Source organism: Arachis stenosperma, chromosome 3, assembly GCF_014773155.1.
Source record: "Arachis stenosperma cultivar V10309 chromosome 3, arast.V10309.gnm1.PFL2, whole genome shotgun sequence".
In the NCBI taxonomy this organism is placed as follows: domain Eukaryota; kingdom Viridiplantae; phylum Streptophyta; class Magnoliopsida; order Fabales; family Fabaceae; genus Arachis; species Arachis stenosperma.
Genome location: NC_080379.1, coordinates 135366916 through 135385978, shown reverse-complemented (window position 1 = coordinate 135385978; position 19063 = coordinate 135366916). Strand labels below are relative to the sequence as shown.

At 39.6% G+C, this 19063-nt stretch overlaps 1 non-coding gene across 1 annotated transcript; it reads left to right on the top strand.

Annotated features, from left to right (window-relative positions):
• The first annotated feature begins 17495 nt into the window (after positions 1-17495).
• On the top strand, positions 17496-17603 carry LOC130972684 (small nucleolar RNA R71). The gene has a single exon (XR_009083848.1). It is a non-coding gene; the product is annotated as a small nucleolar RNA R71 (small nucleolar RNA).
• The last annotated feature ends 1460 nt before the right edge of the window (positions 17604-19063 follow it).

Sequence of the window (19063 nt, the reverse complement as noted above, 5' to 3'; positions counted from 1 at the left end):
CGCCACTAGAGGTGGATTCATTCCTTGTTCTTTATTTCTTTCTGTTTTCGGTTTTTAGTATTATGTTTATCCATGTTTTGTGTCTTTATTTCATGATCATTAGTATGTAACCATGCCTTAAAGCTATGAATAAATTCCATTAATCCTTCACCTCTCTTAAAAGAAAAATGTTTTAATTCAAAAGAACAAGAAGTACATAAATTTCGAAAAATAGCTCTTGAATTTAGTTTAATTATATTGATGTGGTGACAATACTTTTTGTTTTCTGAATGAATGCTTGAACAGTGCATATGTCTTTTGATCTTGTTGTTTATGAATGTTAAAATTGTTGGCTCTTGAAAGAATGATGAACAAAGAGAAATGTTACTGAGGATCTGAAAAATCAGGAAATTGATTCTTGAAGCAAGAAAAAGCAGTGAAAAAGAAGAAGCATTCGAAAAAAAAAAAAGAGTATATAGAAAAAGAAGGAGCAATAGAAAAAGCCAATAGCCCTTAAAACCAAAAGACAAGGGTAAAAAGGATCCAAGGCTTTGAGCATCAATGGATAGGAGGGCCCAAGGAAATAAAATCCAGGCCTAAGCGGCTAAATCAAGCTGTCCCTAACCATGTGCTTGTGTCATGAAGGTCCAAGTAAAAAGCTTGAGACTAAATGGTTAAAGTCGTGATCCAAGGCAAAAGAGTGTGCTTAAGAGCTCTGGACACCACTAACTGGGGACTTTAGCAAAGCTAAGTCACAATCTGAAAAGGTTCACCCAGTTATGTGTCTGTGGCATTTATGTATCCGGTGGTAATACTGGAAAACAAAATGCTTAGGGCCACGGCCAAGACTCATAAGTAGCTGTGTTCAAGAATCAACATGCTTAACTAAGAAAGTCAATAACACTATCCGAAATTCTAAGTTCCTAGAGAAGCCAATCATTCTGAACTTCAAAAGAAAAAGTGAGATGCCAAAACTGTTAAGAAGCAAAAAGCTACAAGTCCCGCTCATTTAATTATAATTAATATTCATTGATATTTCTGAATTTATAGTATATTCTCTTCTTTTTATCCTATTTGATTTTCAGTTGCTTGGGGACAAGCAACAATTTAAGTTTGGTGTTGTGATGAGCGGATAATTTATACGCTTTTTGGCATTGTTTTTAGGTAGTTTTTAGTAAGATCAAGCTACTTTTAGGGATGTTTTCATTAGTTTTTATGTTAAATTCACATTTCTGGACTTTACTATGAGTTTGTGTGTTTTTCTGTGATTTCAGGTAAATTCTGGCTGAAATTGAGGGATTTGAGCAAAACTCTGAAAAAGGCTGACAAAAGGACTGCTGATGCTGTTGGATCCTGACCTCCCTGCACTCGAAATGGATTTTCTGGAGCTACAGGAGTCCAATTGGCTCGCTCTCAACGGCGTTGGAAAGTAGACATCCAGGGATTTCCAGCAATATATAATAGTCCATACTTTATTCGGAAATTGACGACGTAACTTGGCGTTGAACGCCAAGTTCATGCTGCTGTCTGGAGTTAAACGCCAGAAAAACGTCATGATCCGGAGTTGAACGCCCAAAACACGTCATAACTCGGAGTTCAACTCCAAGAGAAGCCTCAGCTCGTGGATTGATCAAGCTCAGCCCAAACATACACCAAGTGGGCCCCGGAAGTGGATTTAGGCATCAATTACTTACTCATGTAAACCCTAGGAGCTAGTTTATTATAAATAGGATGATTTACTAATGTATTAGATATCTTTGGTCTCAGTTTTGTTTTATTCTTCATCCTAAGAGGCTATTGATCACGTTTTAGGGGGCTGGCCATTCGGCCATGCCTGAACCTTTTACTTATGTATTTTTAACGGTGGAGTTTCTGCACACCATAGATTAAGGGTGTGGAGCTCTGCTGTACCTCAAGTATTAATGAAATTCTATTTTCTTTTATTCAAATCTCTCTTATTCTTATTCCAAGATATTCATTCACACCCAAGAACATGATGAATGTGATGATTAGATAACCCTCATTATCATTCTCACTTATGAACGCGCGTGATTGACAACCACTTCCGTTCTACATGCAACCGAGCTTGAATGTGTATCTCTTAGATTCCTCAACAGAATCTTCGTGGTATAAGCTAGATAGATGGCGGCATTTATGAGGATCCGGAAAGTCTCACCTTGTCTGTGGTATTCCGAGTAGGATCCTGGGAATCCGGAAAGTCTAACCTTGTCTGTGGTATTCCGAGTAGGATTCCGGTAATGAATGACTGTGACGTGCTTCAGACTTGCAAGTGCTGGGCGTGATGACAAGCGCAAAAGAATCAAGGGATTCTATTCCAGTAGGCGCAGGAACCAACCAGTGATTAGCCGTGCTGTGACAGAGTGCGTGAGCGTAGTTTTCACTGCGAGGATGGGATGTAGCCATCAACCATGGGTGATGCCTCCAGACGATTAGCCATGCGAGTGACAGCCGCAGAGGACCATTTTCCCGAGAGGATTGAAAGTAGCCACCGCTGCTGGTGAACCCCTATACACAGCTTGCCATGGAAAGGAGTAAGAAGGACTGAGTTGAAGCAGTAGGAGAGCAGGCGTTCTTGAGCCACACAGCATCTTCATATACTTAACTGAAATTCCTACCAATGAATCTGCATAAGTATTCTATCCCTTTTATTATTTCTATTTTATTATTTCTATTTTCGAACCCATAAACAATTTTAATCTGCCTAACTGAGATTTGCAAGGTGACCATAGCTTGCTTCATACCAACAATCTCTGTGGGATCGACCCTTACTCACGTAAGGTTTATTACTTGGACGACCCAGTACACTTGCTGGTTAGTTGAACGGAGTTGTGAATTCAACCAGTGCCATAATAAAGAACATTGATCACAAATGATACAAGCATGATCACAATTTCGTCCACCACCTCTCTTGACAACAGAGCTTCCATTCTGTGCAATCGGAGTCTTCATGGTGTAAGCTAGAATCAAATGGGCGGCATTCTTGAGATCCGAAAAGTCTAAACCTTGTCTATGATATTCTGAGTAGGATCTGGGATGGGATGACTGTGACGAGCTTCAAACTCGCGAGTGTTGGGTGCAGTGACAGTGTGCAAAAGGATCAATGGATCTTATTCCGACATGATCGAGAATCGACAGATGATTAGCCATGCGGGAAACCGTAGAGGACCATTTTCACTGAGAGGATGGATGGTAGCCATTGATGACGGTGATCCACCTACATACAGCTTGCCATGGAAAGGAGTATGAATGATTGGATGAAGGCAATAGGAAAGCAGAGGCTCAGAGGGAACAAAGCATCTTCATACGCTTATCTGAAATTCCCACCAATGAATTGCCTAAGTATTTGTATCCTATTTTATGTTCTATTTTGTTCTTTTAATTATCAAAACCCCATAATCATTTGAATCCTCCTGACTGAGATTTACAAGGTGACCATAGCTTGCTTCAAGCTGACAATCTCCGTGGGATCGACACTTACTCACGTAAAGTATTATTTGGACGACTCAGTGCACTTGCTGGTCAGCTACACGAAGTTGTGAATCACGATTTCGTGTACCAAGTTTTTGGTGCCGTTGTCAGGGATTGTTCGAGTTTGGACAACTGACGGTTCATCTTGTTGCTTAGATTGGGTAATTTTATTTTATGTTTAAGCTTTTTTACTTTTTATTTTTGAAAAAAATAAATAAAAATAAAATATTTTATTTTGTTCTTAAGAATTTCTAAGACTGAATTCTAGAGTTTCATGATGATATGTTGAAGCCTGGCTGGCTGTAAAGCCATGTCTAATTCTTTTGGACTGAGGCTTCCACTTATCATTGCAAAAGCTTGTTAGTTGGTTCCCATCAATTTGGTTGTTGTATGCAATGCTCTGCTAAAGCTTGGCTGGCCTTTTGCCATGTCTAATCTTTTGGACCGAGGCTTTCACATAAAGCTTGGCTGGCTATTAAGCCGTGTCTAAATTTTTGGACCGAAGCTTTAGACTAACATTGCATGATTCCTGAAATTCTTATTAAAAATTTTGAAATTCTTTATTTTCTTTTTCCAAAATAATTTCAAAAATACAAAAAAAATTTTAATAAAATCATAAAACTAAAAAAATTTTATGTTTCTTGTTTGAGTCTAGTGTCAAATTTTAAGTTTGATGTCAATTGCATGTTTCTATTTTTCTTGCATTTTTCGAAAATGTGTTCTTGTGTTCTTCATTGATCTTCAAGTTGTTCTTGATGATTTTCTTTGTCTGATCTTTAAATTCTCTTGTGTCGTGTCTTTTGTTATTTTTCATGTGCATTCTCAACTTGTTAATGTCTCTAGTATGAAAGTTTCTAAGTTTGGTGTCTTGCATATCTTTCTTTTCTTAAAAATTTTCAAAAATATGTTCTTGACACTACAAGAAAAAAGCGCATTTGTAACAAAAAATATTGTTACAAAACGTCGAAATTTTGAAACAAAAGTTTTTTGTAACAAAAAAAGGGTCCATTACAGTAAGTCCCGTTACAAAAAAAATTTTGTAACGAAAAATGGAACTGTTACAATTCAATACCATATTTTGTAACAATTTTTTCTGATACAAAAAACCAGAAGCCGTTACAAAAGTGGTAATAAATTTTGATCTTGAAGGTATTTTTCGTGACAGTCAATTTTTTTCCTATCAAAAAATTTTGTTACAAAATGTAACATGATTTTGTAACATTTTTTTCTTTAGTTACGAAAGCAAATTAATTATTTTATAACAACTTTTTTTATTACAAATTACATGCATAATTTACTAAATTATTTTTTAAATTAACTAATATATTAACGATTTTAATAAGCAAGTTTACATGTATATAATATGCAAAAACATACATAAGTCAAACAAGATCCTTTTAGTTAAAATTGTCTTGAAACAAAATAACATTAGCTAGTGAGTACATTGATTAGTTCAATCAAAACATAAAAGTTCTAACATAAAAGTTCAACCAAAAGCTAAAAGTTCTAACATAGATTAGTGTCACTATGAATCAAAATATTCTTGAGCTCTCAAAGTAGCATGTGGTCACCATTTTAGCACTCCTGTAAATAAGAAAAACCGAAACAAAAAGTTAGGTGCATAGTCAAAAGTTCCTTAAGTTCAAAAAGTTTCTAAATTTTCAAAACAAGCAAGTTTGTATTCACTTCTCAACAATTTAAAATGCCAAAACAAGTGATACACATGTATGTGTAGAGCACATAATCAAGTAAATATCAATCACAAGTAAGTGGCATAAATTAAAGGGTTTGTTCATCAAGTAACGCGAGATAAATCATAAATGTGATGTGATGACTAGTTTCATGAAACTGCACTAGGCATCACAAGATATTATATATGAACAGTAGCATGCCTCCAAAAAGTAGAAAAGTAAGCAGGCCCTTAATAGTGTGATACAAATTTACTAAGTCTAAATCTCAGTATATACCTATGTAGCCCCATCAACCAGGTATATTTGTAACTAATCTGTCATGGGGAAAAAATTGCGGCCTTCAGACTTGCCACTGGTTTGGCAGACTTCATTAGGACCTGCAAGTGATCAATTACATCTTACAAGACTATGAATCAAAATAGTTACCTATATATGCATACCGCAAAATGAATCATATCTCAGAGCAGTTTAGAAACAAAACACCAACTTGTAAGTTTTAGACCCTTTATATTCACTTTTTATATATCTAACAGGCCAGATAGTAACAGCATACTGAAAAAAGGAAGCATTTCTATTACTTATGAACTAATGGGAATATATTATCATCCATTGCTATACCTCAGACCAAAATAGGACAGCCAACATTCTGTAGTAGAATAAGAAATTATCCATTTGAAACCAGCGGTAAATTAGGTGATAGATGACTTGCACACCGGGCATGATGTTTTCCTATGGAGCCAAGGATCGATACACTGCTGGTGTGCGAAATTGTGATCATCAATGGCGCCATCAACATGGTACGCTCATTGCAATCTCAACTCTTTATCACAACTCCGCACAACTAACCAGCAAGTGCACTGGGTCGTCCAAGTAATAAACCTTACGCGAGTAAGGGTCGATCCCACGGAGATTGTTGGTATGAAGCAAGCTATGGTCACCTTGTAAATCTTAGTCAGGCAGACTCAGATGGTTATAGATGAAATATGAATAAAAGATAAAGATAGAGATACTTATGTAATTCATTGGTAAGAGCTTCAGATAAGCGTATGAAGATGCTTTTTCCCTTCCGTCTCTCTGCTTTTCTACTGTCTTCATCCAATCCTTCTTACTCCTTTCCATGGCAAGCTTATGCAAGGGTTTCACCGTTGTCAGTGGCTACCTCCCATCCTCTCAGTGAAAATGTTCAACGCACCCTGTCACGGCACGGCTATCCATCTGTCGGTTCTCAATCAGGCCGGAATAGAATCCAGTGATTCTTTTGCGTCTGTCACTAACGCCCCGCCCTCAGGAGTTTGAAGCACGTCACAGTCATTCAATCATTGAATCCTACTCAGAATACCACAGACAAGGTTATACCTTCCGGATTCTCTTGAATGCCGCCATCAGTTCTTGCCTATACCACGAAGACTCTGATCTCACGGAATGGCTGGCTCGTTTGTTAGGCGAGCACTCGGTTGTCAGGCGATCAACCATGCGTTGTGTATCAGGAATCCAAGAGATATTCACCCAATCTAAGGTAGAACGGAGGTGGTTGTCAGTCACACCTTCATAGCTGAGAATGATGATGAGTGTCTGATGAGCGGATTGTTTATACGCTTTTTGGGGGTAATTTCATGTAGATTTTAGTATGTTTTAATTAGTTTTTAATAGAATTTTATTAGTTTTTAAGCAAAAATCATATTTCTGGACTTTACTATGAGTGTGTGTATTTTTCTTTGATTTCAGGTATTTTCTGGCTGAAATTGAGGAAGCTGAGCAGAAATCTGACTTAGGCTGAAAAAGGACTGCTGATGCTGTTGGATCCTGACCTCCCTGCACTCGAAATGGATTTTCTGGAGCTACAGGAGTCCAATTGGCGCGCTCTCAACGGCCTTGGAAAGTAGACATCCAGGGCTTTCCAGCAATATATAATAGTCCATACTTTGCACGAAGATTGACGACGTAACTTGGCGTTGAACGCCAAGTACACGCTGCTGTCTGGAGTTAAACGCCAGAAAAACGTCATGATCCGGAGTTGAACGCCCAAAACACGTCATAACTTGGAGTTCAACTCCAAGAAAAGCCTCAACTCGTGGATAGCTTTAGTCTCAGCCCCAGCACACACCAAGTGGGCCCCAGAAGTGGATTTCTGCACCAATTATCTTAGTTTACTCATATTCTGTAAACCTAGGATACTAGTTTACTATAAAAACAACTTTTAGAGAATTATTCTGTACCTCATGACATTTTCAGATCTGAATTACATACTTTTTGACGGCATGAGTCTCTAAACTCCATTGTTGGGGGTGAGGAGCTCTGCAGCGTCTCGATGAACTAATACAATTCCGTTATTTTTCCATTCAAACACGCTTGTTCTTATCTAAGATGTTCATTCGCGCTTAATTGTGGAGAAGGTGATGATCCGTGACACTCATCACCTTCCCCAAACCATGAACGTGTGCCTGACAACCACCTCCGTTCTACATCAGACTGAATGAGTATCTCTTAGATTCATTACGCTGAATCTTCGTGGTATAAGCCGGATTGATGGCGGCATTCATGAGAATCCGGAAAGTCTAAACCTTGTCTGTGGTATTCCGAGTAGGATTCTGGGATTGAATGACTGTGACGAGCTTCAAACTCCTGAAGGCTGGGCGTTAGTGACAGACGCAAAAGAATCAATGGATTCTATTCCAACCTGATTGAGAACCGACAGATGATTAGCCGTGCTGTGACAGAGCATAGGAACGTTTTCACTGAGAGGATGGGAGGTAGCCATTGACAACGGTGACACCCTACATAGAGCTTGCCATGGAAGGGACTTTTCGTGTGTTGAAGGAATTCAAGGAAGAGTTGAAGTTCAAAGGACAAAGCATCTCCAAAACTCCAACATATTTCTCATTACTGCACAACAAGTAACACTGTTATTCTCTTTTATTTTTATAATCAAATCTAGTAATTTCACTTTTAATCCTATTGGCTTCCTGACTAAGAATAATAAAATAGATATAGCTTGCTTCAAACCAATAGTCTCCGTGGGATCGACCCTTACTCACGTAAGGTATTACTTGGACGACCCAGTGCACTTGCTGGTTAGTTGTGCGGATTACAAATTCGTGCACCAAGTTTTTGGCGCCGTTGCCGGGGATTATTGAGTTTGGACAATTGAAGGCTTATTTTATTTCTTAGATTAGGAATAATTCCTTTTGTTGTTATAGAGTCATCAAATTCTGATAGGATAGTTTATTCTCAAAAATTTCTTTTCAAAAATATTATTTTTCTTAATTAATTGTTAATCTTTTTCGTGAGTTTAGTGTCTTATTCTAAGTTTGGTGTTAATTGCATATTTTATATTTTCTCTAAAATTCTCGTGTTAGTGTTCTTGGTTCTTCCTTGATTTTTAAGTTGTTCTTGATAATTGGTTATACCCTTTGGAACCTTTTTCAAAAATAATTTTTCCTGATTTAATCTTGTGCCAAACTTTAAGTTTGGTGTTTTCTTGTTAATCTTTCATAATTTTCGAAAATTTTATTAAAGTTTTCTAAAAATTTTAAGTTTGGTGTTCTTCCTTTTGTTCTTGGTGTTCTTGTGAATCTTCAAGGTGTTCTTGAGTTTTTCTTGTGTCTTGATCTTAAAATTTTTAAGTTTGGTATTCCTTGGTGTTTTCCCTCCAAAAATTTTCGAAAATAAGGAGCATTGGATCTAAAAATTTTAAGTCTTGTGTCTTTTGTGTGTTTTTTTTTCTTTCATCATAAAATTCAAAATTCAAAATTTTCTAACTAATTTTGAACTACATTTTTCGAAAATCTTATATAAAAATTCAATTTTCAATTTCAAAATATTTCCACTTTCTTTTATTCATTTTGTTTTTATTTTATTTTAAAAAAAAATTTAATTTTTATAAAATAAATAATATCAACATATATACCATTTCTTTTATTCCAATATGGAATTAAATGGGAATGAACAGTCCAAGAGGACTCTGGGGTCATATGCTAACCCCACTACTGCTTCATATGGGAGTAGTATCTGTATACCCTCCATTGGAGTTAGTAGCTTTGAGTTGAATCCTCAGCTCATTATCATGGTACAGCAAAACTGTCAGTATTCTGGTCTTCCACATGAAGAACCTATAGAGTTTCTGGCACAATTTTTGCAAATTGCTGACACAGTACATGATAAGGAAGTGGATCAGGATGTCTACAGATTATTATTGTTTCCATTTGCTGTAAAAGATCAAGCTAAGAGGTGGTTAAATAACCAGCCTAAGAACAGCATAAAAACATGTAAGCAGCTGTCAGAAAAATTCCTGAATCACTATTTCCCTCCAAAACGGATGACACAGCTAAGGCTAAGCATCCAAGGCTTCAAACAAGGAGATAATGAATCCCTTTATGACGCCTGGGAGAGATACAGAGAGATGCTAAGGAAATGCCCCTCTGAAATGTTTTCAGAATGGGTGCAATTAGACATCTTCTACTATGGGCTTACAGAAAAAGCTCAGATTTCTCTAGACCACTCAGCTGGTGGATCTATACATATGAGAAAAACAATTGAAGAGGCTCAAGAGCTTATTGACACAGTTGCCAGAAATCAACATCTGTACCTAAGCAGTGAATCTTCCATGAAAGAAGAAGCTAAAACAGTAACTGCTGAACTCAGTCCGGTGGATCAGGCTAATGAATTCAATCAGCAATTAGACTTTCTAACTCAGCAGCTAGCTGAATTCAAGGAAATATTACAGGAAACAAGAATGGCCAACAGGAACATGGAAGCACAATTAAAGCAGACAGAAAAGCAACTGTCAAAACAAATAACAGAAGAATGTCAAGCAGTTCAATTAAGAAGTGGGAAAACATTAAATACCTCACTTCAAAGCAGCAGGAAACCAAGAAATGAACAGATGGATACTCAAAATCCCTCTGAGGACAATCAGAGCCCAGAGAGGAATAAAGCTGGCGCTGAACGCCCAGACCATGCTCATTCCTGGCGTTCAACGCCAGAAACAAGCATGAATCCGGCGTTGAACGCCCAAAGGGAGCATGGTTCTGGCGTTCAAACGCCAGTGACAAACAAGGAAGTGGCGTCTAACGCCACTCCAGCTCCTACCACTGGCAGTCAAATGCCAGTAGGTAATCAGTCACATACAAGTGCTGATAACAACCCTTCTAAGAAGGCTCCCCAACCCACTTCTGTAGGTAATAAACCTGCAGCAACTAAGGTTGAGGAATACAAAGCCAAAATGCCTTATCCTCAAAAACTCCGCCAAGCGGAACAAGATAAGCAATTTGCCCGCTTTGCAGACTATCTCAGGACTCTTGAAATAAAGATTCTGTTTGCAGAAGCACTTGAGCAAATACCCTCTTATGCTAAGTTCATGAAAGAGATCTTAAGTCATAAGAAGGACTGGAGGGAAACTGAAAAAGTTTACCTCACTGAAGAATGCAGTGCAGTCATTCTGAAAAGCTTACCTGAGAAGCTTAAAGATCCTGGGAGCTTTATGATACCATGCACATTAGAGGGCACTTGCACCAAGCAAGCTTTATGTGATCTTGGGGCAAGTATTAACCTAATACCTGCATCTACTATCAGAAAGCTTGGTTTAACTGAAGAAATCAAACCAACCAGGATATGTCTTCAACTTGCTGATGGCTCCATTAAATACCCATCAGGCGTGATTGAGGACATGATTGTCAAGGTTGGGCCATTTGCCTTTCCTACTGACTTTGTGGTGCTGGAAATGGAGGAGCACAAGAGTGCAACTCTCATTCTAGGAAGACCTTTCCTAGCAACTGGCCGAACCCTCATTGACGTCCAAAAAGGGGAAGTAACCTTGAGAGTCAATGAGGAGGAGTTCAAATTGAATGTTGTCAAAGCCATGCAACATCCAGACACCCCGAATGACTGCATGAGTGTTGATGTTATTGACTCTCTGGTAAGAGAGGTCAATATGGCTGAGAGTCCCGAATCAGAGCTAGAGGACATCTTTAAAGACGTCCAGCCTGATCTGGAGGAGTAAGAGAAAATAGTAGAACCTCTGAAAATCCCTCAGGAAGAGGAGAAACCTCCTAAACCCGAGCTCAAACCATTACCACCTTCCCTAAAATATGCATTCTTGGGAGAAGGTGATACCTTTCCTGTAATCATAAGCTCTACCTTAGAGCCACAGGAAGAGGAAGCACTAATTCAAGTGCTAAGGACACACAAGACAGCTCTTGGGTGGTCCATCAGTGATCTTAAGGGCATTAGCCCAGCTAGATGCATGCACAAGATCTTACTGGAGGGTGACGCCAAGCCAGTGGTTCAACCACAAAGGCGGCTGAACCCAGCCATGAAGGAAGTAGTGCAGAAAGAGGTCACTAAATTACTAGAGGCTGGGATTATTTATCCTATTTCTGACAGCCCCTGGGTGAGCCCTGTCCAAGTCGTCCCTAAGAAAGGTGGCATGACAGTGGTTCATAATGAAAAAAATGAACTGGTTCCTACAAGAACAGTTACTGGGTGGCGCATGTGTATTGATTACAGAAGACTCAATACAGCCACCAGAAAGGATCATTTTCCTTTACCATTCATAGACCAGATGTTAGAAAGACTAGCAGGTCATGAATACTACTGCTTCCTGGATGGATATTCAGGTTATAATCGAATTGCAGTAGATCCACAGGATCAGGAGAAAACGGCATTCACATGCCCATCAGGAGTATTTGCATACAGAAGGATGCCATTTGGCCTGTGCAATGCACCTGCAACCTTTCAGAGGTGCATGCTCTCAATTTTCTCTGATATGGTGGAAAAGTTTCTGGAAGTCTTTATGGATGACTTTTCAGTGTTTGGAGACTCCTTCAGCTCCTGCCTTAACCATTTAGCACTTGTTTTAAAGAGATGCCAAGAGACCAACCTGGTTTTAAACTGGGAGAAGTGTCACTTTATGGTGACTGAAGGAATTGTCCTTGGGCACAAAATCTCAAACAAGGGAATAGAGGTGGATCAAGCTAAAGTGGAAGTAATTGAAAAATTACCACCACCCACCAATGTTAAGGCAATCAGAAGCTTTCTGGGGCATGCAGGATTCTACAGGAGGTTTATAAAGGATTTTTCAAAAATCGCCAAACCTCTAAGCAACCTGCTAGCTGCTGACACGCCATTTATCTTTGATAAAGAGTGTCTACAGGCATTTGAGACCCTGAAAGCTAAATTGGTCTCAGCACCAATCATCTCTGCACCAAACTGGGCATTGCCATTTGAATTAATGTGTGATGCCAGTGACCATGCCATTGGTGCAGTGTTGGGACAAAGGCATGACAAGCTTCTGCACGTCATTTACTATGCCAGCCGTGTTTTAAATGATGCACAGAAAAATTACACAACCACAGAAAAAGAGCTACTTGCAGTGGTTTACGCCATTGACAAATTCAGATCCTATTTAGTAGGATCAAAAGTGATTGTGTATACAGATCATGCGGCTCTTAAATATCTACTCACAAAGCAGGATTCAAAACCCAGACTTATAAGATGGGTGCTGCTCCTGCAAGAGTTTGATATAGAAATAAGAGACAGAAAAGAAACAGAGAATCAAGTAGCAGATCACCTGTCCCGAATAGAACCAGTGGAAGGGGCGTCCCTGCCTCTCACTGAGATTTTTGAAACCTTTCCAGATGAGCAACTCTATGCCATCCAGGAAGTGCCATGGTTTGCAGACATTGCAAACTACAAGGCAGTGAGATTTATACCCAAAGAGTACAGTAGACAGCAAATAAAGAAGCTGATCACGGATGCAAAGTATTATCTTTGGGATGAGCCGTATCTCTTTAAGAGATGTGCAGATGGAGTAATCCGTAGATGTGTGCCTAAGGAAGAAGCACAGAAGATCCTATGGCACTGCCATGGATCACAGTATGGAGGACACTTTGGAAGTGAGCGAACAGCCACAAGAGTCCTCCAAAGTGGCTTCTACTGGCCTACTCTCTATAAAGACTCCCGAGTGTATGTACTTAATTGTGACAATTGCCAAAGATCTGGCAATCTACCTCACAATTACGCCATGCCTCAGCAAGGGATCTTAGAGATTGAGTTGTTTGATGTATGGGGCATTGACTTCATGGGACCCTTCCCACCATCATACTCAAACACTTATATTCTGGTGGCAGTGGATTATGTATCCAAATGGGTGGAGGCTATTGCAACACCCACCAATGACACTAAAACAGTGTTAAAATTCCTCCAGAAACACATCTTCAGCAGATTTGGTATCCTTAGAGTGCTAATTAGTGATGGGGGCACTCATTTCTGCAATAAACAGCTTTATGCTGCTCTGGTTCGTTATGGAGTTAGCCACAGGGTAGCTACTCCATATCATCCACAAACTAATGGGCAAGCTGAAGTCTCAAATAGAGAGCTCAAATGAATCCTGGAACGGACTGTAATTAACCGTAGAAGGGATTGGGCAAGAAGCTTGGATGATGCTCTGTGGGCATACAGAACAGCATTCAAGACCCCCATAGGGACCTCTCCATACCAGCTTGTGTATGGAAAGGCATGTCACTTGCCAGTGGAACTGGAACACAAGGCCTATTGGGCAACCAGATTCCTGAACCTTGATGCCAAGCTAGCCGGAGAAAAATGATTGCTCCAGTTAAATGAGCTAGAGGAATTTAGACTCAATGCTTTCGAAAATGCAAAGATTTACAAAGAGAAAGCGAAAAAATGGCATGATAAGAAATTGTCATCCAGAGTCTTTGAGCCGGGGCAGAAAGTTCTGCTATTTAACTCTAGGCTCAAATTATTCCCCGGGAAATTAAAATCCCGGTGGAGAGGTCCATATGTCATTACAAACGTATCACCATATGGATACATAGAGCTTCAGGATAATGACTCTAACAAAAAGTTCATTGTTAATGGACAAAGAGTCAAACATTATCTTGAAGGCAATTTTGAGCAAGAATGCTCAAAACTGAGACTTAATTAAAACTCAGTAATGATCCAGCTAATGACATTAAAGAAGCGCTTGCTGGGAGGCAACCCAGCCATTTACAAAGTTTATTTACTAATTATATAAATTTTCTTTTTTTACAGGTATATGTCCAAGTATCTTCAAAGGGTAAAAATAGCAATTAATTGGATTCACAGAGTTATAAGGGAAATTGGAAGCTCACTGGCGTGAAAAAGCCAGTAAGAAACATTTTGGGCGTTGAACGCCCAAAAGAAGCACCCACTGGGCGTTCAACGCCAGTAAGGGTAGCCTTCTGGGCGTCAAACGCCAGAAAGGAGCATCTTCTGGGCGTTAAACGCCAGAAAGAAGCACCTTCTGGGCGTTTAACGCCAGATTGACAACTCATCAATGGGGATGTCTCCCTCTATGTCAACTCCAACTGAATAACAGAGGTGACAAATGAGGTGAGGAAAGGCTAACCTTGCCAAGGTAGAGGACTTGTCCGCCACCTTATAAAGTTCTTGGGCTATAACCTCATGAACTTCCACTTCTTCTCCAATCATGATGCTATGGATCATGATGGCTCGGTCTAGAGTAACTTCGGACCGGTTGCTAGTGGGAATGATTGAGCGTTGGATAAACTCCAACCATCCTCTAGCCACGGGCTTGAGGTCATGCCTTCTCAATTGAACCGGCTTCCCTCTTGAATTTCTCTTCCATTGAGCGCCCTCTTCACAAATTTTTATGAGGACTTGGTCCAACCTTTGATCAAAGTTGACCCTTTTTGAGTTTGAAAGGGACCTCGGGGATCACCTTCTTCAAGGCCACAACTTCATAGAAGTGGTCTTGATGCACCCTTGAAATGAATCTTTCCATCTCCCATGACTCGGAGGTGGAAGCTTTTGCCTTCCCTTTCCTCTTTCTAGAGGTTTCTCCGGCCTTGGATGCTATAAATGGTTATGGAAAAACAAAAAGCAATGCTTTTACCACACCAAACTTAAAAGGTTTTCTCGTCCTCGAGCAAAAAAGAAAGAAGAGAGTAGAAGAAGAAGAAATAGAGGAGAGGGAGATGGCTTTGTGGTTCGGCCATTATGGGTGGGTTTGGGAGGGAAAGTGGTTTGAATTTGAATGGTGAGGTAGGTGGGGTTTTATGAAGGATGGATGTGAGTGGTGAAGAGAATAATGGGATTTGATAGGTGAAGGGTTTTTGGGGAAGAGGTATTGAGGTGATTGGTGAATGGGTGAAGAAGAAAGAGGGTGGTGGGGGTTGGTGGGGATCCTGTGGGGTCCACAGATCCTGAGGTGTCAAGGAAAAGTCATCCCTGCACCAAATGGCATGCAAAGATGCGTTTTGAGCCAATTCTGGCGTTAAACGCCGGGCTGGTACCCATTTCTGGCGTTTAACGCCAGGTTCTTGCCCTTTCCTGGCGTTTAACGCCAGTCTGGTGCCCCTTTCTGGCGTTAAACGCCCAGAATGGTGCCAGACTAGGCGTTAAACGCCCACCTGCTAGCCTTACTGGCGTTTAAACGCCAGTAGGTTCTTCCTCCAGGGTGTGCTATTTTTCTTCCTGTTTTTTATTCTGTTTTTGCTTTTTCAATTGATTTTGTGACTTCTCATGATCATCAACCTACAGAAAACATAAAATAACAAAGGAAAATAGATAAAATATGACATTGGGTTGCCTCCCAACAAGCGCTTCTTTAATATCAGTAGCTTGACAGAGGGCTTTCATGGAGCCTCACAAATGCTCAGAGCAATGTTGGAACCTCCCAACACCAAACTTAGAGTTTGAATGTGGGGGTTCAACACCAAACTTAGAGTTTGGTTGTGGCCTTCCAACACCAAACTTAGAGTTTGACTGTGGGGGCTCTGTTTGACTCTGATTTGAGAGAAGCTCTTCATGCTTCCTCTCCATGGTGACAGAGGGATATCCTTGAGCCTTAAACATAAAGGATTCTTCATTCACTTGAATGATCAGTTCACCTCCATCAACATCAATCACAGCCTTTGCTGTGGCTAGGAAGGGTCTGCCAAGGATGATAGATTCATCCATGCACTTCCCAGTTTCTAGGACTATGAAATCAGCAGGGATGTAATGGTCTTCAATCTTTACCAAAACATCCTCTACAAGTCCATAAGCTTGTTTTCTTGAATTGTCTGCCATCTCTAGTGAGATTCTTGCAGCTTGTACCTCAAAGATCCCTAGCTTCTCCATTACAGAGAGAGGCATGAGGTTTACACTTGACCCTAAGTCACACAGAGCCTTCTTGAAGGTCATGGTGCCTATGGTACAAGGTATGGAGAACTTCCCAGGGTCCTACCTCTTTTGAGGTAATTTTTGCCTAGACAAGTCATCCAGTTCTTTGGTGAGCAAAGGAGGTTTGTTCACCCAAGTCTCATTTCCAAATAACTTGTCATTTAGCTTCATGATTGCTCCAAGGTATTTAGCAACTTTCTCTTCAGTGGCATACTCATCCTCTTCAGAGGAAGAATACTCATCAGAGCTCATGAATGGCAGAAGTAAGTCTAGTGGAATCTCTATGGTCTCATTTTGAGCCTCAGATTCCCATGGTTCCTCATTGGAGAACTCATTGGAGGCCAGTGGACGTCCATTGAGGTCTCCCTCAGTGGCGTTCACTGCCTCTCCTTCCTCTCCAAATTCGGCCATGTTGATGGCCTTGCACTCTCCTTTTGGATTTTCTTCTGTATTACTTGGAAGAGTACTAGGAGGGAGTTCAGTAATTTTCTTGCTCAGCTGTCCCACTTGTGCCTCTAAATTCCTAATGGAGGACCTTGTTTCAGTCGTGAAACTTTGAGTGGTTTTGATTAGATCAGAGACCATGGTTGCTAAGTCAGAGGGGTTCTGCTTAGAATTCTCTGTCTGTTGCTGAGAAGATGATGGAAAAGGCTTGCCATTGCTAAACCTGTTTCTTCCACCATTATTGTTGTTGAAACCTTGTTGAGGTCTCTGTTGATCTTTCCATGAGAAATTTGGATGATTTCTCCATGAAGAATTATAGGTGTTTCCATAGGGTTCTCCTAGGTAATTCACCTCTTCCATTGAAGGGTTCTCAGGATCATAGGCTTCTTCTTCAGATGAAGCATCCTTAGTACTGCTTGGTGCACTTTGCATTCCAGACAGACTTTGAGAAAGCAAATTGACTTGTTGAGTCAATATTTTATTCTGAGCCAATATGGCATTCAGAGTATCAATCTCAAGAACTCCTTTCTTCTGATTAGTCCCATTGTTCACAGGATTCCTTTCAGAAGTGTACATGAATTGGTTATTTGTAACCATTTCAATTAGCTCTTGAGCTTCTGTAGGCGTCTTCTTCAGATGAAGAGATCCTCCTGCATTGCTATCCAAAGACATCTTAGATAGTTCAGAGAGACTATCATAAAAAATACCTATGATGCTCCATTCAGAAAGCATGTCAGAAGGACATTTTCTGATCAATTGTTTGTATCTTTCCCAAGCTTCATAGAGGGATTCTCCATCCTTCTGTCTGAAGGTTTGGACTTCCACTCTAAGCTTACTCAATTTTTGAGGTGGAAAGAACTTTGCCAAGAAGGCATTGACTAGCTTTTCCCATGAGTCCAGGCTTTCTTTAGGTTGTGAGTCCAACCATGTCCTAGCTCTGTCTCTTACAGCAAAAAGGAATAGCATAAGTCTGTAGACCTCAGGGTCAACCCCATTAGTCTTGACAGTGTCACAGATTTGCAAGAATTCAGCTAAGAACTGATGAGGATCTTCCAATGGAAGTCCATGTAACTTGCAATTCTGTTGCATTAGAGAAACTAATTGAGGCTTAAGCTCAAAGTTGTTTGCTCCAATAGCAGGGATAGAGATGCTTCTCTCATAGAAGTCAGGAGTAGGTGCAGTAAAGTCACCCAGCACCTTCCTTGCATTGTTTGCATTGTTGTTGTTTTTGGCTGCCATGTCTTCTTCTTTGAAGATTTCTGTTAGGTCCTCTACAGAGAGTTGTGCCTTAGCTTCTCTTAGCTTTCGCTTCAAGGTCCTTTCAGGTTCAGGGTCAGCTTCAACAAGAATGCTTTTGTCTTTGTTCCTGCTCATATGAAAGAGAAGAGAACAAGAAAATATGGAATCCTCTATGTCATAGTATAGAGATTCCTTGAGGTGTCAGAAAAGAAGAAAAATAGAAGGAAGAAGGAGAAGAATTCGAACTTAGTCAGATAGAGTTCGAATTGTGCATTGAGGAGGAGTGGTACTCCATAATTAGAAGGATGTGAGAAGAGGGGAAGAGATTTTTTCGAAAATTAATTAAAAAGATTTTAAAAACATTTTGAAAAACTTTAATTTGATTTTCGAAAATCAAGAGTGAGAAAGAGATCAAGTAATTTTTGAAAAAGATTTTGAAATTAGAAATAAAAAAGATATGATTAAAAACTGTTTTGAAAAAGATGTGATTAAAAAGATATGATAAAAAATTATGCTTTTAAAAAGATATGATTGAAAAGATATGATTTGAAAACAATTTAAAAAGATTTGATTTTTAAAAATTAATGACTTGCCTAACAAGAAAAGATATGATTCAAACATTAAACCTTTCTCAACAGAAAAGGCAACATACTTGAAATGTTGAATCAAATCATTAATTGATAGCAAGTATCTTTGAAAAAGGAAAGAAATTGATTTTGAAAAAGGTTTGATTGAAAAGATATGATTTGAAAAAGATTTGATTTTGAAAAACTTTGAAAACTTGAAAAAAATTGAATTAAAACAGAATCTTCCCTCTTGTGCCATCCTGGCGTTAAACGCCCAGAATGGTGCACATTTTGGCGTTTAACGCCCAATGCACTACCTTTTTGGGCGTTAAACGCCCAACCAGGCACCCTGGCTGGCGTTTAAACGCCAGTCTGTCCTTCTTCACTGGGCGTTTTGAACGCCCAGCTTTTTCTGTGTAATTCCTCTGCTGCATGTTCTGAATCTTCAGTTCCCTGTACTATTGACTTGAAAATAGAACCAAGATCAAA